General features: G+C 41.5%; 1 long non-coding RNA gene across 2 annotated transcripts; it reads left to right on the forward strand.

The window, feature by feature from the left end:
- Positions 1-7073: 7073 nt before the first annotated feature.
- On the forward strand, positions 7074-20344 carry LOC147340658 (uncharacterized). 2 transcript variants are annotated; one of them, XR_015159414.1, is made up of 3 exons: positions 7074-7631; positions 16101-16197; positions 19817-20344. It is a non-coding gene; the product is annotated as an uncharacterized LOC147340658 (long non-coding RNA). The 2 variants fall into 2 exon arrangements; XR_015159413.1 differs by having other exon boundaries at positions 16101-16193.
- Positions 20345-20935: the final 591 nt, after the last annotated feature.

Below are 20935 nucleotides of genomic sequence, written 5' to 3' on the forward strand. Positions count from 1 at the left end.
CTTCCGCATGTCCAACCAAGAACAGTCTGAAAATTGCAAGATAGATAGATAGATAGATAGATATGTAGGTCCTATTGGGGATGGAGGATAGTTTACAGTCTTACCATTGTACATCTGGTCACTGGGGCTCAGTGCTGCAGTCACACCATAGATTATCCAGGGGTTGTCAACCTGTGGCCCACATGCTAGATTTTGTCCATGGCTTGTTTTTTTAGTGTCCATGAGCTAAGAATGGCTTTTATATTTTAAATGGATTTGAAGAAGAAAGAAAAGGAGAAGAGGGAGGAGGAGGAGGAAGGGGAGGGGAAATAGGAGATGGAGGGAAGAGGGAGGAAAAGAAAGGAGAAGGTAGAAGAGGAGAAGACAGACTGTAGTGGTTCACAAAGCCTAAAATACTATCTGACCCTTTACAGAAAAAGTTCACTAACCTCTGAACTTTATACTAACGACAAGGGTACCCTCAAACTACAGAATGTCAGAATTTCCAATTCAACTAGGGCTTTGAGAACTCTGTCGAATATCAAACTACACTCCTTTGTGTTCTGGGGTTCTAGAAGTGGCTCAAGAGATTCCTCTGAGGTGAACCTGAACCTTGACCCCCACTCAACCTACTCTTCAATGAGAGAAGTTATGTCAACTTCATTTGAAAAATATATCTCTGTTTTTTGAAATATTAAAAATCACTGGCAGAAAACAAAACCTTCATTTTATAGATGTGAAAACTGAGGACCAGAGAAGGAAAGGATCATATTCAAGATCACATAATGACTTAGAGCCAGAGCTGGAAGAGAAATTTCAGGTGTGCAGACACTCTAGGTCAGTGATCTTTACAGATCATGTGTGCTCCATCACTTCCATTGTGTCTGGCTTTTGGCCACCCCATGGTCGCCCTGAGGAGCCCTCCAGGCTATTGGAGTGGATTGCCATTCCCTCCTCCAGGGGATCTTCCTGAACCAGGGATCGAACCTGCATCTCTTGTATCTCTTGCATTGGCAAATGGGTTCTTTACCACTAACGCCACCTGGGAAGCCCCTTTACACATCAACATCTCGCAGATGAGAGAGAACATAACAGACTTCCCTGGTGGTCCAGTGGTTAAAGATCTGCCTGCCAATGCAAGGGTCATAGATTTGATTCCTGGTCTGGGAAGATTCCACATGCCGTGGGGCAACTAAGCCCATGCACCACAACACAGACCACACTCTAGAGCCCAGTAGCCACAACTACTAAGCCCATGTGTTGCAACTACTGAAGAGCATGCATTGCAACTACTGAGCCCAAGCAGCCTAGAGCCCTTGCTTTACTGCAAAAGAAGCCGTCACCACAAGAAACCCCTGGACTGCAACTAGAGAGTATCCCCTTCTCACCACAACTAGAGGAAGCCTGTGCACAGCAATGAAGACCTAGGGCAGCCAAAAATAAATAAATATGGAAGACATAATAATTACAATGGCAGTCATCATTTGCATAGAATTTGTCATTTTACACAGTTCCTTCACATGCTTGTCACCTCAACAGATAGCACATGTTGAGAGTCATTTGCCAATTCCATTACTAGAAATGATAAACCAGTCTAGAACATCAGATCATCACATTTAACCCTCTCATACAGGTGAGAAAACTGAGATCCAGAACATGTGGGTTACTTACCCAAGGTATACATTAAACCAGTGGCCTCATTCTTTCTATGGCACCACACTTAGAAATCAAATATTACCAATCTGGGGAAAATAAAAACTACTTCCTCCGAGGGGATTAGCTTCCATTGCTTCCCAGTTCCTTGATAAATGATGGGCTGAGAACTTTCATGCAACTCTTTTTCTCTCTACATTTCTCTCCCTAGTTTATCTCATCAGTTCTAATGGCTTAAAATGTCACCTGTTTGCCAATGACTCCTAAATTATATCTCCAACCAAAAGTGTTTATCAAATTCCAGACTCATAAATCCATTTGCTTATTCAACATATCTACTCAGATGTCAAAATAGACCTCTCAAATTCAACATGTTCAGAACTAAACTCCTGATCTCCCCCATCTACCAAAAAAAAGCAAAAGCAGATGCACATGCTTCACCTACCAGGAAAAAGTACTAATGGCTTGGAGACCACTTGAAACAATCCAAAGAATAAAAGTGCTGGGAAGTATTGTGATGAATGAGACATTACCTATATAATATAAGCCAAGTTCTTTTCAAAAAAGGAAGAAGCCTCAGCTTGTCTCCTTTTTCTACCAGAGCATTCTAGAACAGAAAATCAATTAATCTTAAGCAACATGAAATTAAAAACAAAGGCAAAAGTGGTTTGTGGGATATTCTGCTCCTTTGAGGGATAGTGGGAAAATAGAGGTAAACTAACCCAGTGATTGATAATTTCTGTTTATGACTAGAAGAGTGTAGTCATATGGAAACTAAAGGAGATGAGAGGAGAGACAGTGAACAGGAAGCAATTAGAAGAGAGGGGAAAAGGGATAAGCAAGCCCTGAGCCTTATACATCTTGGGGTTTAAGTCCAATGAAGTCTTCAAAACCCCCAAATGGGGTCTGAAGAGGTAAGTACACCATTCCCCACCCTCGAACTCTGAACTATCTCCCTTCACAATGGCCATCTGTGAACAGTCTGTACACATTGAAACTAAACCCTGTAACAGACGCTTGATTTCTTGTTAGTTGATCAGTCATGTCCGACTCTGCAACCCCATGAACTGTAGCCTGCCAGGCTCCTCTGTCCATGGAATTCTCCAGGGAAGAATACTGGAGTAGATTGTCATTCCTTTCTCCAGGGGATCTTCCTGACCCCGGGATTGAACCTGGGCCTCCCGTATTGCGGGCAGATTCTTTATTGTTTAGGCCACCAGGGAAACCCTTCACTGGACAGGACATAATCAGGTCAATGGGGCAGAATGGGCTGGTAGAAAGTATTGTATCTGGAGTCAGAAGACCTGGATTCCAGGCCCATATCCTCATTAATTCCTATGAGAACTTCCCCTACTCCAACTCGGGCCTCATGTTTACCACATTAAAAATAAGAGAACTAAACTTGGATTATGTATCTGTTTTTAAGCCAATGGGAAGCCTTCAATGTCTCAGTCCCCACTACATTTTTTCACTCCTTTCATTCAGCTCCATTCAGATCCCTATACTCCACTCCAGCAAATACACGAAAAAGGTCAGGCTCCTGTACAAACTACTGGCTCTGTGCTGCTCTAAATAAGACCTAGCTATAGAAATCTATTAGTTAACCATCATTCATGTTTAGATGTGGAAACTAAAGACTAAGGTCAAAAGAAGGAATGTAGTTTTTCTAAAGTTATATAGAGAGTTAGTGGCAACAAACATTTCTGTCTGGTCTTGAAAGGGAACCAGCCTTGAGTGAACTGAGGCTGATGGGAGCTCTCAGAAGGGGAGATCAAAGGGGCAACTGGGACATGCTAACACCACAAAGCAATCTAGTGGAAAGAGCCCTGTAGTGAGAGTCCAGGAGTCCTTCTACCTCTAGTTCTACCTCTGCCACTAACTAGCTGTGTGTTAAAAGGTAACTAACCTTTCCTTTTTTTTGTTTGTTTTTAGATTCCTCATCAGTAAAATAAATTGATTGAGCTAGACATTACCTAAGAACCTATACCCTACTGTTGATACTCTATAAGATATGATTCCTTGGCTCCAAGGAAGCTTATAGCAGGTTGCAAGGATAAGGCTGTGAGAAAAACTCTAGCTACCTCTTCCAAGAAAAGGATCAGGGCCCCACAGACTCCTGGAAAACTGTTCTTTTACTTCTCACTGAAGTGTATTTTCTTGGTGGGCTCTTTCTGAATGTTAGAGATCCACCTTTAAGCATCATCTCATCTGTGAGACTTTCTTTCTGACTTCCTCGAACAGAACTGATCTCAGCTGTTTGGGGGCTATCCCTGTGCTTTGTTTTAATGTCTCCATTAGAGCATTAATTTTTCTTAATTAGCTTTTCCTTTGTGAAAGGAATAAATGGCTACAAATATTGTAAAGAATGAGTGCTGGGGGACAGGAAATAAAAGTTGGAGTTAAATGTTAGAGGACCTTAAGAGCTAAGCAGAGGGGCCTGAACCAGATGAGACTACAAAAGTGAGCTAGGTATGAGTAGTTTTGTGCAAGGCATATAGTAAAACATATTTTAATTAAGGTAGGAACATAGGTAAGAAGATGGGAATGATCCTGAAGTTTAAATGTCTGCCTATGTGCTAAGGGGGTGATAGAAATAATAAGAACTGAGGTCTGACCTTGTGTGGCTCACAATAAACTTCTAACCAATTTTGTAATGCAAAAATCTTTCTTTGATGATAGATGGACCCAAACAAAGTCTTCTAGACCATGACAAGTAGTTTCTAAAGGGTCTCTGGGTGGCTTCATATCAGATGATGAAGATCAGGTTCAGCAAGGAAGGAAGGGGTAGTGTCTGTAAACCCATCTTGCTTTGAGACCATTTAGGAGGTAAGAGGGAATGAAAACAGCTGGATTCAAGTCCCAAGCCAACACACCACCTGCGGCATTGTGATCTACCTCAGGAGTCAGCTCAGGGACGGCCCTTAAATACACACAACACCCCTGGCAGCCCTTAGTGCTTTCACACAGCAGGGGAAAATCAACCTTACCAGCAGCCTGAACAAAGGCCAAGCAGCTAAGAGGCCCCTAAAGAGAATAGTCAGAAGGTATAAGAAGGTTCAGGGAGTGGCTGGGCACAGTGACCAGCAAAGATTTTGGACTTTTGTTTCAAAGTGGGCCTGACCTGGTACTGCCAAACATGGTAGAAAAAGGCCTAACTTGGTTTTCGCCTGACTTCAGAGAGGGCAATAAGTGCCCACAAACAGCCTTCTATGAAAAGAATATCTGCTCCCTCTGGAAAATCATGGCCTTTAGCACATTCCTCAGAATGACATCAACCAAGGAACAGTGCCAAAAATGTGACTTTCACGTTTCTGCAGCAACAGACGATTTCCTCTCCCCACTTGGCTTTTTTTCTTATATGTATAAATAAAGGAGCCAGTCAATCGTTCAAAAAATATGAACATCTTAAGCACTTCCAGGCTTTGCAAGTAGTAATTATTAATAAAAGCAAGTGACCATGCCTCTTAGAAATGTTATTTCATATATCCCTTTTCTGGTTCCTTAAAGGAGATTTATATATGTGGTCATGCTGAACTGAAATACTAGGAGTTGACACGATGACCACACCAAAATGAATTTTTTTCCCCTACGTGATTTATATCAGCAACCTTGTACATGAATGTTCCATTTGGTCTGCCCAAAGACTCTCAAGCCTGGAGACAAGGGACTGGAGGTCACCCAGCTCACAGTGGCTGAGGATAGAATCAACCAGGGCAAAAGAAGAAACACAGATGTAAAGAACAGACTTTTGGGGGGAGTGCAGAAGATGGTGGAGGAATAGGATGGGGAGACCATTTTCTCCCCCACAAAATCATTGAAAGATCATTTCAGCACTGAGAAAATTCCACAAAACAAATTCTGAATGCTGGCAGAGGACACCAGGTACCCAGAAAGGCAGCCCATTCTCTTCAAAAGGAAGTAGGACAAAATATAAAAGATATAAAGAGAGACAAAAGAGTTAGGGACAGAGACCCATCCTGGGGAGGGAGTCATGAAGGAGAAGTTTCCAAACACCAGGAAACCCTCTCACCCGCGGGTCTGTGGGAAGTTTTGGAATTTCGGAAAGCAACGTAACTGGGAGGGAAAAAAAAAAGAACCCACAGATTATGCGCCTAGCCACGACTTCCAGTGGAGAGGTAGCCTGGACGCTTGAGTCCGCCAGCAGCAAGCAGGGCCTGAACAGGGAGGCATGGAATGCATGCTTAGTGTGGGGACCGGGCCTGCATGCCCTGAGGAATAATCTGAGGGAGCTAACCTGAGATAGAAACCCAAACTGTGGGATCAGTTCAGTTCAGTCACTCAGTCGTGTCCGACTCTGTGACCCCCTGAATCGCAGCACACCAGGCCTCCCTGTCCATCACCAACTCCTGGAGTTTACCCAAACTCATGTCCATCGAGTCAGTGATGCCATCCAGCCATTTCGTCCTCTGTCGTCCCCTTCTCCTCCTGCCCCCAATCCTTCCCAGCATCAGGGTCTTTTCCAATGAGTCAGCTCTTCACATCAGGTGGCCAGAGTATTGGAGTTTCAGCTTCAGCAACAGTCCCTCCAATGAACACCCAGGACTGATCTCCTTCAGGATGGACTGGTTGAATCTCCTTGCAGTCCAAGGGACTCTCAAGAGTCTTCTCCAACACCACAGTTCAAAAGCATCAATTCTTCGGCACTCAGCTTTCTTCACAGTCCAACTCTGACATCCATACATGACCATAGGAAGAACCATAGCCTTGACTAGACAAACCTTTGTTGGCAAAGTAATGTCTCTGCTTTTGAATACGTTATCTAGGTTGGTCATAACTTTCCTTCCAAGGAGTAAGCATCTTTTAATTTCATGGCTGCAATCACCATCTGCAGTGATTTTGGAGCCCAGAAAAATAAAGTCTGACACTGTTTCCACTGTTTCCCCGTCTATTTGCCATGAAGTGATGGGACCGGATGCCATGATCTTCATTTTCTGAATGTTGAGCTTTAAGCCAACTTTTTCACTCTCCTCTTTCACTTTCATCAAGAAGCTTTTTAGTTCCTCTTCACTTTCTGCCATAAGGGTGGTGTCATCTGCATATCTGAGGTTATTGATGTTTCTCCCAGCAATCTTGATTCCAGCTTGTGCTTCATCCAGCCCAGCGTTTCTCATGATGTGCTCTGCATATAAGTTATATAAGCAGGGTGACAATATACAGCCTTGACGTACTCCTTTCCCTATTTGGAACCAGTCTGTTGTTCCATATCCAAAAATGCAAATTAAGACCGTCATGAGATATCACTTTATATCTATCAGAATGGCTAAACTAAAAAATAGTGATGACACCAAATGCTGGCAAGGATATAGAGAAACTGGATCATGTATACAGTGCTGACGTGAATATAAAATAGTACAATATGTGAAAATTTGATAGTTTCTTTTAAAACTAAATGTGCAAGTACCATACAACCTAGTGAGAGAATCAGTTCCTAGGCAGGTTGATAGGGAGTCTAGGGGTCCCCAAAGAGAGAGGGGTCTGGAATTCTCAAGGAGGAAAAAAGGACAAACTTTTTTTCTTTCTCCACATTCCTTAGGATTATATACCAATAATGTATCCTGCCTACGGACAGTCTTTGGATTCAACCTTCTGTTATTTTAAAAAGTTAATTATGGGAGCATACCTGGTCTTTACAAGGATGTATCTTGCCTGAGGACAGTGTTATCTTAAAATGTAAATTATGGGAGTAGGTCGGAGGAGGTCTTTACAACCTCCAGACATTCTTTGGATTATATAACCTCATTATTAACACTAGCAAGCGGGTACTCTTTCTGCCCCCTTCTGATGCCTATGTCAGAAGCTTTCTCTATCTCCTTTATACTTTAATAAAACTTTACTACACAAAAGCTCTGAGCGATCAAGCCTCGTCTCTGGCCCCGGATTGAATTCTTCTCCTCCGGGGGCCAAGAATCCCGGTGTATTCGCGTGATTCAACAACAACCTTTCATCTTGGGGGCTCGTCCAGGATCCTTCAGGACAAGGTAAGGATGCTTGGAGCTTTAGTTCTTTGTTCTCTTGGCGAACACGTTTTCTGCTGTGCTTTACTAACTCTACCGTGTGCTTGTGTGAATGAATGGCATGCCCTGCGTGAAACAAGTAAGGAGCTCTGCTCTGCGGTTCCACGGTGATCTCATAGGGCTTATGGCAGAAACCTGTCGGGGCGTTATACCGACCTGCCAATGCCAAGAGGCACCCAATGTCTCCTTCGGGAACCGACCAGAAATGGGCAAAGCGTGTGGACCGAACTCTCCTTTCTCGGTCAAACTTTTTGGTCTCTTTGACCATTTCATAACTCCTTGGGAATTAGAAGTACTAACCTAATCTATCGGATCATAGACTTTCAAGGGACTTGTGATCTATACTGTTATTGTGTACTGTGGCTTAGGTCCCAAACTTGGATTCGTAGTCAAGAAAGTGTCTAGCCTCGCTAGGAATCGAAAGTTCGGAAGCTAGATGGAGCTCTAGCTCCCAGAACATCTCTGAGGTTAAAGGTTACTCAGATTGCGACTGCGATGGGTTTTTTTTCTTTGGTAATGCCAGCTTAATAAGCCTTTCTATTATCAAAAAAATACAAAGAATCAAGGAGGATCTGGGAGACTATTTAGAGGACCCAGAAAATATATTAGAATTTTTAAAGGTGTTACTCTGCTTTATGACCTCACTTGGAAGGATGTGATGTATATCTTGGGACAAACGCTGACTCCTGAGTCAAAGACTCGAGTTTTGGGAAAAGCGGTTGCTTATGGAGATGAGTGGCTTGGTAATGAATCAGTAGGGAAGAGGGAGAACGAGATAGCGGCCCTCCCCACTGGGAATCAGGCGGTCCCAACTATAGAACCAGACTGGGACTACAACACAGCTAAAGGAAGATGGGATCAGAGTCATTTTGTTAGATGTATTCTTGAAGGACTTAGGCAGGCGCGTTCTAAGCCTTTAAACTATGGCAAATTGGCAGATATAGAACAGGAGGAGAAAGAAGCTCCTGGTAAATTCCTAGATAGACTGAGAGAAGGCCTTCGCAGATTCACTGAGATTGATCCCGAAAGTGAAGAGGGAAAAGTGATCTTAAAGGATAGATTTCTCACTCAGTCGGCTCCAGATATCCGCCGTAAGCTATTAAAACAGGCGTATGGACCAAATCAGTCTTTAGATACTCTGTTACAACTGGCTCAGACAGTCTATTATGGTAGGGAATATGAGGAAAAGAAAGAAAGGCAAAAAAAGACAAAGGAAAAGGCGGAAGCCTTCCCCATGGCTATGAAAAACGTTCTTAAACAGCCTGAGAAAAATGCCCAGAGGGGCCCAGGTGAAAAGGGATGGGCTTGCTACTGCTGTGGAAAGGAGGGGCACCTCAAGCGGGATTGCCCTCAGGCATCTAAGCCGCCCCCGGCTCCATGTCCGGTCTGCAAAGGACCACACTGGAAGAGAGACTGTCCCCAGAGGCGTAGGTCTCCGGGGTCGGACTCTCAAGACAATCAGGACTGAAGGTGCCCGGGGGTCCCCACACAAGCTCCCGTCCTAATTACACCTGAGGAACCCCGGGTATTAATAGTTGTGGGGGGCCAATCCGTCGATTTCCTTTTAGATACTGGGGCAACTTATTCTGTGCTTACTGAAGCCCCTGGCCCACTTTCTTCCCGATCCGCTTCCGTAATGGGACTGTCTGGACGAGCCAAAAGGTATTATTTCAGTTATTCTTTATCTTGCAACTGGGATTCTGTGCTGTTTTCACACGAGTTTCTGATTGTGCCAGAATCTCCCTCACCCCTTTTGGGAAGGGATATACTGAGCAAGGTCCATGCCTCTGTTTTCATGAATATGGAGCCCTCCCTTTCTCTCCCTTTAGTTGAACAAAATGTAAATCCTAGAGTATGGGCTGATGGAAAATCTGTGGGTCGAGCACAAAATGCTATTCCTGTAGTTGTTAAGCTCAAAGACCCACACGTATTTCCACATAAGAAGCAGTATCCACTGAAACCTGAAGTTAAGAAAGGATTAAAACCCATCATCGAAAATTTAAAGGAACAGGGACTATTAATTCCCTGTAACAGTCCTTGCAACACTCCTATTTTGGGTATAAAGAAATCAAATGGTAAATGGAGACTAGTTCAAGATTTACGAATAATAAATGAGGCTGTAGTTCCTTTACACCCCGTGGTGCCTAATCCTTATACTCTATTGTCTGAAATTCCTGAACGGGCCAAATATTTCTCAGTAATTGATTTAAAGGATGCCTTCTATTCAGTGCCTTTGGCGGAAGAAAGTCAATTCCTATTTGCCTTTGAAGACCCTACGCAGCCAGCTTCTCAGTTAACCTGGACAGTTTTGCCCCAGGGATTTCGTGACAGTCCTCACTTATTCGGACAAAGTTTGTCACGAGATTTACAAAACTTTAATAGCTCTGAAGCAGTGGTGTTACAATATGTAGATGATATTTTGCTCTGTGCTGAGACAGAGGAAGCTTGTTCGCGAGCCTCAGAAGATTTCTTAAACTTTCTGGCAGGCTGTGGTTACAAGGCATCAAGAGAAAAGGCTCAGCTTTGTCAACAATCGGTTAGATATCTGGGCCTAATCATATCAGAAGGGACTAGGGCCATAGGCCCTGAGAGAATTAAACCTATACTAAATCACCCCCTACCTATGACTTTAAGACAATTGAGAGGATTTTTGGGAATCACAGGTTACTGTCGCATTTGAATTCCGGGTTATGGGGAACTTGCCCGGCCTTTATATCAACTTATAGCTGAAACTCAGCAGGCCCAAACCGACAAACTGGTTTGGTCTCCAGAAACTCAAAAGGCTTTTAAGGTTCTTCAGACTGCTCTCCTGCAAGCTCCAGCTCTGAGCTTGCCCACAGGGTCAGAATTTAATTTGTTTGTCACTGAAAGAAAAGGTGTGGCATTGGGAGTTTTGACATAACCCCGAGGGCCTCACCAGCAACCTATTGCTTATCTAAGCAGAGAATTAGATGTAGTTTCATGTGGGTGGCCCCACTGCCTAAGAGTAATTGGGGCAGCGGCTTTATTAGCACCTGAAGCTTTAAAAATAATTAATGGACGAAACCTTACTGTACTGACTTCTCATGATGTGAGTGGAATCTTAAACTCTAAGGTTAATATTTGGATGACAGACAGTAGGCTTCTTAAGTATCAGTCATTGTTGTTAGAAGGACCAGTAACTAAGCTTAAAGTTTGTGGAAATTTAAATCCTGCCACTTTCCTTCCTGAGAAGGAAAATGAAACACCTGATCACGATTGTTCTCAATTCCTAACTTTAAACTATGCAGCTCGGGAGGATCTAAAGGATACCCCATTAGACAATCCTGACATGGAAATATTTACAGATGGCAGTTCTTTTGTTCAGGATGGAAAGCGTAAAGCAGGTTACGCCGTGGTGACTGCTGAACAGGTTTTGAAAGCAAAATCTCTCCCCTAGGGAACCAGTGCTCTGTTAGCGGAGCTTGTGGCTCTGACCCGAGCTCTAGAGTTAAACAAAGGGCAGCGGATGGGCCTGATAATCTATGTGAGTCTACTTCTGCTGACTCCAAAAATCCTGAGTCTGCAGTTTGATCCTCAAGACAATGTCTTCCTGTCCTGGGCTCACTCTTATGCTGCATTCCACAATCGGTCTAACTGCTGGGTCTGCGGAGAGCTCCCCTCTTCATCAGTGGAAGGCTTCCTGTGGTGGACATCCCCACTTCAAGGAAAAGACTTTCTCCAAGTCTGTGAATACCTTCGACAACAATCACATGCGATGCCTCTTCTTCATCTGATGACATCTACCAACCCTAAAATGGACTGGTGCAACACTTTGTACTCTAACTATGGACATAATGTGACTTTTAATTTTGATTCTGGTTGTTTTGTTCTTCCTGTTTGCTCCCTGCATCTGTAATTGTATAACTGGATTTGTTTCTAGCCGCATGAAAGCTTTTAAGTTACAAATGGTTGCTCAAACTCCTGCTACTGCTGTAGCTTCCTCCAGCTACTATTTGGGGCCCCTGGATCAGATATCCTCAATATGAGGATTAGGAGAATATGTTGCCTCACCAATTTAGGGACAGCGCCCCTTATCAGCTTGGAAGCAGTTATGGAACGAGAACGACGCCCCTCTTCCCTAGGCAACATAATTCTCCTAAAAGAAAAGGGGGGAATGAGAGAGTCAGTTCCTAGGCAGGTTGATAGGGAGTCTAGGGGTCCCCAAAGAGAGAGGGGTCTGGAATTCTCAAGGAGGAAAAAAGGACAAACTTTTTTTCTTTCTCCACATTCCTTAGGATTATATACCAATAATGTATCCTGCCTACGGACAGTCTTTGGATTCAACCTTCTGTTATTTTAAAAAGTTAATTATGGGAGCATATCTGGTCTTTACAAGGATGTATCTTGCCTGAGGACAGTGTTATCTTAAAATGTAAATTATGGGAGTAGGTCGGAGGAGGTCTTTACAACCTCCAGACATTCTTTGGATTATATAACCTCATTATTAACACTAGCAAGCGGGTACTCTTTCTGCCCCCTTCTGATGCCTATGTCAGAAGCTTTCTCTATCTCCTTTATACTTTAATAAAACTTTACTACACAAAAGCTCTGAGCGATCAAGCCTCGTCTCTGGCCCCGGATTGAATTCTTCTCCTCCGGGGGCCAAGAATCCCGGTGTATTCGCGTGATTCAACAACAACCTTTCACTAGCAATTGCATTCTTGCTGATTTATCCCAGAGAAATGAAAATTATATCCCCAGAAAAACCTGTAGCATTTTTATTCCTAATCATAGCATCTTTGCTTACAATAGCTAGCTGGAAGCAACCATAATACCTTTTAATAAGTGACTGGTTAAATAAATTGTATTACACCCAAATATTGGAATACTGTTCACCAATAAGAAGGAATAAGCTATTTACACATGTAACAACTCAGATGTATTTCAAGAGTACAGTGCTAGGTGGAAAAACAATCTCAAAAGAGTACATATTTTATGAATCCATTTATATAATATTCTTGAAATGGCAAACTTTTAGAGTGGGAGAACAGATTAGTGATTGTCAAGGTTTAGGGATAGCAGGGAAGGGGGAGTATATGACTAAAAGGGTAACACAAGGGAGATCTTTGTGGTGATGGAACAGTTCTCTGTGTTGACTGGAATGGTGGTCATAGGAATCTACTATGACAAAATGACACAGAATTGTATATACACATTGTACCATGTCAATTTCTTGGTTTTGATGTTGTACTGTAGTTATGAAAGAAGTAATCATTAGGGGAAGACGGATGAAGGGGTACACAGTGCCTCTCTGTACTATACCTCCAATTTCCTGTAAGCCTATAACTAGTTCAAAATGTACATTAGTGAAATGAAGTGAAAGTCGCTCAGTCGTGTCTGACTCTTTGTGACCCCCATGGACTATACAGTCCATGGAGTTCTCTAGGCCAGAATACTTGAGTGGGTAGACTTTCCCTTCTCCAGGGGATCTTCCCAACTCACAGATTGAACCCAGGTCTCCCACATTGGTAAAGAAACCTAGGCAGATTCTTTACCAGCTAAGCCACAATATGTAAAATAGATGGCCAGTGTGAGTTCAGTACATGAAGCAAGGCACCCAAAGCCAGTGCTCTGGGACAACCCAGAGGGATAGGTTGGGGAGGGAGGTGGGAGGGTGTTTGAGAATGAGGGTGGGGACACATGTATACCTGTGGCCGATTCATGTTGACATATGGCAAAAGTCATGACAATATTGTAAAGTAATTACCTTCCAATTAAAATAAATTAATTGGAATAAAAACAAACAAAAAGCCAGTATCAAGGTAACCAAGAAACTTGAGATTATTAAAGTTCCTGGCCACATCAGAAGATATTAGATATGTCACTATCTTAAAGTTAATGGAGGGCACTCATGTAAAAGGAGCATACTTATTCTTTGATGTCTAAAGGATAGAACCAGGACCAATAGCTAGAAGCTTAAATGATAGATTTCAGCACAGAAAAACAAAGAACTTTCTAACCTTCAGAACCATTTGGGCAGATGAAAGTTGAACAAAATTGCTTCTATCATGAAATACTTGCAAACTCTCCTTAGCTTTTCCATAGTGGCTCTCCATCCCAGTGTTACTGTTCCACTGGATTCCTTAACCCTCTCTCTTTCCTCTACTACAACCAGCCTTCAAAATAGTACATCTGCCTCCAGTTTTTCCCCTATAACATGTCATCTGTTTCCTACACTGCCACCAGAATGATCTTACTGAACACAAATCAGACCCATTTTCATCTTTTACTTATAGCATTTCGATAGTTTACTATTGCTCTGGTGGCTCAGAGGGTAAAGAATCCTCCTGCTATGCTGGAGACCGGGGTTCGATCCCTAGGTTGGGAAGATCCCCTGGAGTAGGGCATGTCAACCCACTCTAGTATTCTTGCCTGGAGAATCCCCATGGACCGAGGAGCCTGGCAAGCTCCAGTCCATGCGGTTGCAAAGAGTCGAACATGATTGAGCAGCTAACCACCGCCTAAAAACTGAGGTTTGAACACCTTAAACTCACATGATCCTCAATAACATGGCCCCTGCCAACTTTTCTAGAATTCATCTCCCACTTCATCCTCCACATACATACCCTCCAGACTATTCTTCTGGCATTCCTTGTACTTGTCAGCAGTCATGCATATTTTTCTTCCTGTTCTCTCACCTGGAATACTTTCCCATCTCAATCCCTACCATCTCCTTTTCTCTTAAAATCCTATTCATAGTGATTCACACTGAATTACTGATTTCTAATACTGCCTAATTTTATCTTCCTTCATTCAGATTTAATTAGTCCTTCACTATTATGCTGGCTATTTATTTATTTCTCTCAGCTTCAACCCCACTCTTCTATAGACTGATCTGTAATAAATTCTACAAACCACACTTCCCAGACACCCTTGCCAAATGATCTCTAGTTAGGCTGTGCCGATAGAAGGCAACTAGAGTGATACCTGGAAATAGAAAAAAGGGAAAGGAACATCCTTCCCCTCTTTTCCATTTCCTATCAACACATCCAGCAGCTTCTCTCTGAACTGCCAGCACCCAGTCTCACTGCGTACCTTCAAAGCAGCAACTAAGTCATTTTCCCTTGACAATCAGAATCAATTTCTCATCAATTAGGCTGCAACCTTTGGACCAATACCCACTGAGCCACATCCCCACCAGGAGTCCTAGGACCCTTTAAATTGCACTTACTCTTCAGAGGTCCAGTGTGCCATGTCTCTTTCTCAAAGATTTAAAAAACAGTTGTTCATAACTTCCCTCCATAGATCTTTTATTTCCCCAGCCCTAGTGACTTCGTGGTTATCATTCTCTGGGTTCTCTGGTTTTCTCATTTTGTTCTTTCATATTTCCAACATCAGTGTAACTAAGCATCTTTATGAATTCCCTTTTTCTTAAAACGCATAATATCTTCTGTTTTCCTAACTGGATCATACAGTTACCATAGTGATTTGCCTGCCTTTCCATTATAACACTCCTAACATCCTTGTATTGTGTATTTGTATCTCTCTCTTCCATACACAACATGTCATTGGGACCTATGTGTTGAATTAGTGCATGAATAAATGAATGAACAAATAGTATTTTGCAACTGTCTTTTCTAGAGTAATCTATGTTAAGAAAAAAATATATTTTGGTTATAGATATAAAGAGAGAAGACATCCTAAGACAGAATGAAAGGACGAGTACAAATTTTAATTCCCTAATATTGCTTTTTATGAAATGCAATATCACTTATCTTAACTTATTGGCTATAGTTTTAATTCATAAGGAAAAAACATTAGACAGAGAATGAAAGACATGACTAATTTCTTGAAGGGCAAAAAAATATTCACAATATGGCCCACTGCATACCATACGATAGCCAATAAATACTTAAGGATCTGTTGTTGTTGTTTAGTTGCTAAGTTGTTTCCAATTCTTTGTGATCTCATGGACTGTAGCCACCAGGCTTCTCTGTCCATGGGATTTCCCAGGCAAGAATACTGAAGTGGTTTGCCATTTCCTTCTCCAGGGGATACTCCTGGCCCAAGGATCGAACCCGAGTCTCCTGCATTGGCAGGGGATTCTTTTTCACAGAGTCACCAGGGAAGGCCACATAAAGGTCTACTGTGTACCTAACACTCTGCACTTGAGAAAATAAAATATAGAAATAGTAAATTTCCTTAAAGAGCTTATAATGTAGTTGGCTTGGTAGTCAACAGACATGGATTTGGTCAAATCACTTTTCTTCCTTGGATCTCAGTTTCTTCATCAATAACACAAAAGGGGGTGCACTGGGAACTCCATAAATAGCCCGACTAGCTGAAATACATTGTGGCTTTAACTTTCTATGCAGAGAAGAGGATGTGGGGTCATTATTTAGTTTTGAAATGCATATTTCAAGCAGTTCTAAACACAACAATAATCATATTCATTTTCTACTTCCAAACCAGGCAGAATCAGATACAAGTTGGAAATACAAGACAAAAATGAGTGTGTCAACAATCAAGCAGAGAGAGAAAGTCTTTATTTCCCTAGATGGGCATGTAAGTGAGTGTCAAAACTTTCCATAGAGATGATACCCTGTTTGAGACCTGAAAATTTTTCATTATTCTGTCCTATCCTCAGCATAATTTCACAGAAGAATCAGGCAAAACGTATGCCTTCTGTGAGCTACCTACTGAGCCATTTGATGATGTCCTAGTCATCCACTCCATCTGCAAGACAATTGGTTTCCCAGAAGCTGTCTCCTTCCTTCTTTACTATCTCACACATTGCCTGGGTCAATTTTTTACTGCTTGTATTCTAATGCAGGGAGTGAAGCTAAGACATGCAAATTAAAATAACTAGTAAACAAGCCTGATGTAATATGTTGTACTAATTCATTCATCAAATATTTATTGAGCACCTGCTTTAAGAACAGAGTGGACAAGAAAGTCACAGTCTCTGCTCTCATGAAGCTTACTTCAGGTGACTAAGGTGGAGGGGGGTTCAGCATGGGGAACACGTGTATACCCGTGGCAGATTCATGTTGATGTATGGCAAAACCAACACAATATTGTAAAGAAATTAACCTCCAATTAAAATAAATAAATTTATATTTTAAAAAAATAAAATTAAATTAAAAAGAGCAAAGCAACATATGAGGAACATATTTATAAATAAATTTATAAATAAAAGTAAATATTTGTAAATAATATTTATAAATAATAATAGTAAGTTCTACAAATTAAATATAGTACCAGGAGAATAATGTGGGAGTTACATTAAAGAGTGTGATCAGAGAGAGATTGAGGGAGGTGACCGTTGTACTGAGACTCAAAGTATAAGAGTCAAGAGTATAAGACTCAAAAGTATAAGAGTCAGGCATGGGTAAATGGAAGATTGACTATTCCAGGCAGAGAGATTATGTGCAGAGGCTCTTTAATAAGAAATATCTTGATGGTTTAAGAGAAGACTGCAGTAGCTAGAGCATAGTGGATCTCAAGGAGAGTGGTGGGACATGAAGCTAGTAAGATAGACAGAGACCAAATTATATATGGGCTATTTGGATTTTATTCCAAGCGACATAGAAAGCCATTGGAGCATTTTAAGAAGGAAATGACATGAACTGGCTTACATTTTTAAAAGATAATTGTGGATGCTGTGTGGTAGATGGACAGTTGATAATGTGCATGTGTATTTCTATATACATGTAAGTAGATAAGTCTGGAAGCAGGATACAGTTTAGGAAACTATTGAAATAGTGCAGGAGAGAAATGATGGTGTCTTGGACCAGAGTGCTGGTAGAGGAGGTAGGAAAAAAGTTAGTGGATTCAGGATGTTTTAGAGGTAAAATCCAGAAAACTTAATGAGAAATGAGATATAGGATTTAAGGGAAGGTGAAGAAGTCAAGGATCACTCTTAGGTTTTTGGTTTGAGAAATTTTAGCCCAGAATCCTCCCTGAGGCAGCCAATCTAACCAAGAGAAAAAGCAATAAGTTACTGTAGGCTTCAATAAGAGGCCACAATCTGTTGGTCTTTTTTTTTTTTTTTTTTCACTCTCCCAGTTTCTTTTGAGCTGATTGGTAACTTCTTACTCCTAGGTCACTCCATTGGCACACATTTTTGATCTCTAACTTGAGTTTCTCTCAGTCTCACCTGATTACAGGTACTAGTATGGGTCACCTGATATAATAAAAAGCCAAGTTTCTTTTTTTTTTTTTTATTTTATTTTTAAACTTTACAATATTGTATTAGTTTTGCCAAATATCGAAATTAATCTGCCACAGGTATACATGTGTTCCCCATCCTGAACCCTCCTCCCTCCTCCCTCCCCATACCATCCCTCTGGGTTGTCCCAGTGCACCAGCCCCAAGCATCCAGTATCATGCATTGAACCTGGACTGGCAACTCGTTTCATACATGATATTATACATGTTTCAATGCCATTCTCCCAAATCTTCCCACCCTCTCCCTCTCCCACAGAGTCCATAAGACTGTTCTATACATCAGTGTCTCTTTTGCTGTCTCGTACACCGGGTTATTGTTACCATCTTTCTAAATTCCATATATATGCGTTAGTATACTGTATTGGTGTTTTTCTTTCTGGCTTACTTCACTCTGTATAATAGGCTCCAGTTTCATCCACCTCATTAGAGCTGATTCAAATGTATTCGTTTTAATGGCTGAGTAATACTCCATTGTGTATATGTACCACAGCTTTCTTACCCATTCATCTGCTGATGGACATCTAGGTTGCTTCCATGTCCTGGCTATTATAAACAGTGCTGCGATGAACATTGGGGTACACGTGTCTCTTTCCCTTCTGGTTTCCTCAGTGTGTATGCCCAGTAGTGGGATTGCTGGATCATAAGGCAGTTCTATTTCCAGTTTTTTAAGGAATCTCCACACTGTTCTCCATAGTGGCTGTACTAGTTTGCATTCCCACCAACAGTGTAAGAGTGTTCCCTTTTCTCCACACCCTCTTCAGCATTTATTGCTTGTAGACTTTTGGATCGCAGCCATTCTGACTTTCATCAGCTCTTTCTACACCTGCATAATGCAAGACTGCAGGTCTTTGAAAATTTCTCCCAAGTACTTCTGGGAGTCCTTGGTAGTGTCTCACATGTGTTCACCACCAGTGCCCACACAGCTTAGGTATCTAGTTCCATAATAGGGTCATTTTATTCTTGCTGGCTCTGAAATATGAAAAAAACTGCAATGTGGAAATAAACACTTAATATATGCAAACTTCAATCACTGTTACTTTTAATATTCATAAAAACTTGCATTACATTTGAAAATAATTTGTAGGTTATATTTTCTCACTTTATAAGAATTCCCAAGTATACATCATGTTTACTGAGAAATCTTGCTGTTTAGTCGCTAAGTCATGTCTGATTCTTTTGTGACCCCATGGACTGTAGCCTGCCAGGCTCCTCTGTCTATGGGATTTTCCCAGGCAAGAATACTGGAGTGGGTTGCCACTTCTTTCTCCAGGGGAACTTCCTGACCCAGGAATTGAACCTAGGTCTCCTGCATCTCCTGCATTGGCAGGCAGATTCTTTACCATTGAGCCACAAGGGAAGCCCTCATGCATCATGTTTTCTTAGAAATCTTAGCCAATTGTAAATTAAAGGAGTTCATTGTAGCCAAATAACTTTAAAAGTAACATTTAAAATATCATTGATAATTTTTGAAGCAATAAAATTATCTTTCATGTGTACTGTGGGTATATTTTATTATATTTGATGTAATGGTGGTTGGGAACTCCACAGCCTAGGGCCTATGATGATTTGTAAGTGCCCTTACCCACAAGTAAAGCCCACTACTCTTAAAGCTATTTGCAAGCAACACCTCCCCACTGCCACTACTGCCAGGACTCAGCATAAGTAAATGAGTTATTTTCAGGTACCACAAGACACTGGATTTCTGGATTCCTTAGCACTCTCAGAGCAGCAAAATTATACTTTGTTCTACAAAGGGAGAATATCTCCCTTCACTCTCATGCAGAATTCAGCTGTAAACAACTCTGCCTTGTGCCCCAGTGCCTCTCAGACTCTCATGATTAATCTGCTCTTTTGCCTGTAACTGCCTGTGGGGCTATACATGGTACATGGGGCTAACTGTTTTTTTCCCAAATGCTAGGTGCTGGCATAAAGCTGTTTCCTTATTCTTCTCTAAACAGCAAAAATAAAACAAATCTCCTGAAGGCCTGGCCCACCAGTGAAGACCAGCCCTGCGTGAATAAAGTTTATACTCCAGATGACTACCACCATGAATATTTCAAAGGAAAACACTTCAACTCACACCAGTCTTTTTATCCTACTCTCAGAGCCACTGGATTTCTGAAGAGATATTAGAAATTTTAAGATGTGGTGTAAGCCACTCTTACTCTACAAGGGTAAGGTCACTTTGCATTGAGATTAGTTTCATAGAGGTAGTGGGCCTAAAGCTGAGAAAATTAATGTAAAATGTTTGTACAGTCTACTATGTGGTCTAAAATAACTTTCACATGCATTGTCTCATCTGATCATCACAATATATGAAGTAAGTAATAACTTTGGTCCTTTTTAACATATGAAGGAATAGAAACTCAAAGAGATGAATGATAATAGAAGGCTTCTCAGGTGAAATAAGTTTTTTCATTGATGAAGATTTTATTTTTAATCTTTGAAAAGTTTGAAAAACAAAGAAATGCTGCTCTCCCTGGCTCTCTACCTGTGTCCCCAAAAGTACTATCTCCTTGCATTTGCAAAGCATGTCTTCCTTTTTCCAGTGGGTAAATAAGTTGCAACTTTTGCTTATCCCACTTCTGGTGCTCAAATGAGTTGTGTACTCAACATTTGGAGCCATTCAGGAAAAAGGGAATTCTGACCTCATCAAGACATGAGATCAAATACCTACAAATACATCAATAAATCATTTAGAATAACCAAGGGTACAAAATGTCAATGATCAAGACCAAAACAAAGACCTTTTACCAAGTCCAAACAAGCTTTGGAAATCACACACAAAATAACCTAGCACAGCAATGCAGTTGACTTCTCTGTCCAGAACTTAATATTCTGAAAGATTTCTTCAGGAACTAAGGACTGCAAGCTTTTATATAAAGCTGTGACAGTCCATCCTGAAGGAGATCAGCCCTGGGATTTCTTTGGAAGGAATAATGCTAAAGCTGAAACTCCAGTATTTTGGCCACCTCATGTGAAGAGTTGACTCATTGGAAAAGACTCTGATGCTGGGAGGGATTGGGGGCAAAGGAGAAGGGGATGACAGAGGATGAGATGGCTGGATGGCATCACTG

Source organism: Bos grunniens, chromosome X (assembly GCF_055505025.1).
Source record: "Bos grunniens cultivar Pamir isolate PY7600 chromosome X, Bosgru_T2T1.0, whole genome shotgun sequence".
Lineage (NCBI taxonomy): Eukaryota > Metazoa > Chordata > Mammalia > Artiodactyla > Bovidae > Bos > Bos grunniens.